The 1416-nt window shown below is 32.5% G+C and overlaps 1 pseudogene; it reads left to right on the top strand.

Moving 5' to 3' along the window:
* Positions 1–989: 989 nt before the first annotated feature.
* On the top strand, positions 990–1098 carry LOC112471885 (annotated as a pseudogene).
* The last annotated feature ends 318 nt before the right edge of the window (positions 1099–1416 follow it).

Raw genomic sequence — 1416 nt, 5'->3', positions numbered from 1 at the left:
ATCTGCACTTTATAAACAGATTCTACTGTACAATCAAGATCAAAAACACACACCTAGATGTGCTCATAGTTTCCTTCTAGAACTGAAATAACATTAATCTATAAAACAATACCTTTTGTTTGGTTCTAACAATCCCTTTTTAATACTGACTTTTATTTTAAGAATAATGCTTCTGAAAATAGAATTTTTACTAACTGACTGAATAAAGTCTGTGCAACCTTATGGTTTAAATAAATATTTTATGCTTCTTAAGAGTAGACAGATTTTAAGATAATATTTTTGGTTTCTAAGAGAAAATAAATTATTTGCATAAATTGGTATTTATTAGCCAGGAAATAAGATAATATGGCCTCTCTGAAATTTGCTTTAGAGGTGGTATAATGCTCTGTCCCTGGGGTGGGAATACAGTCAACCTCCAAACCCATCTCTGCCTTGGGACTTATGATCCTACAGAGAGCCATGTTTACAGTGAAACATTAGGCTTTGTCCAATCTGGGCAGAAAAAAATATTGAACTTTATATAGGCAGGTGTGTCATATGAAGTAAGGAGTATTATTAGGAAGGGCCAGCAAACTCTTCAACTTCCCAAATCCACTAGCATGCAAGGGCTCTGCTATTTATGCCTTTTGAAAATGACCTGTTTGTTTTATTTACTGCCACTGTCAGCTTCCCATTTTTCTTTCAAAGTGTACATGGTGAAGAAAGCATAGGCAAAAAGCTTCATGAAATTAGTTTGGCAATGATTTTTAGATATGACACCAAAAGCACAGACAACAAAAACAAATATAACAAGTGGGACTAAATCATTATTAAGATGTACTTTTGTACATCACAAGATACGATCAATAAGAATGTAAAGGAACCCTATGAAATGGGAGAAAATATTTGCAAATCTTATCTGATAAAAGGTTAACAGCAAGAATATATAAAGAACTCCTACAACTCAACAATAAAAAATCAAATAACTTGATTAAAAAAATGGGCAAAGTGTCTATTGTCATACCACCCTGAACCTGCCTAACCTCAGAAACTAAGCAGGGTTGGGCCTGGTTAGTACTTGGATGGGAGATCACCTGGGAATACTGGGTGCTATAGGCTTAAAAAAAAAATACATATACATATATCTATATATAATATATATAGATATAGATATATATAGGCAAATGACTTGAGTAGAAATTTCCCCAAAGATGATGTGTAAATGGTGGTCAACAAGCATATGAAAAGATGCTTGACATCAGTAATCATCAGAGAAATGCAAATTAAAATCACAATGAGATAGATATTACATACCCATTAGGATGGCTACTACAAAAAAAAAAAAAAAAAAAAACCGAAAAAAAAATCCAGAAAATAAAAATGATGGCGAGAATGTAGAGAAATCAGAAAGTTTTGTGCAATTTTGGTGAAATTGTA

The sequence above is a fragment of the Pteropus alecto genome, unplaced genomic scaffold, assembly GCF_000325575.1.
Source record: "Pteropus alecto unplaced genomic scaffold, ASM32557v1 scaffold29, whole genome shotgun sequence".
Taxonomy (NCBI): Eukaryota; Metazoa; Chordata; class Mammalia; order Chiroptera; family Pteropodidae; genus Pteropus; species Pteropus alecto.
This window is presented reverse-complemented; position numbering and strand designations above follow the sequence as displayed.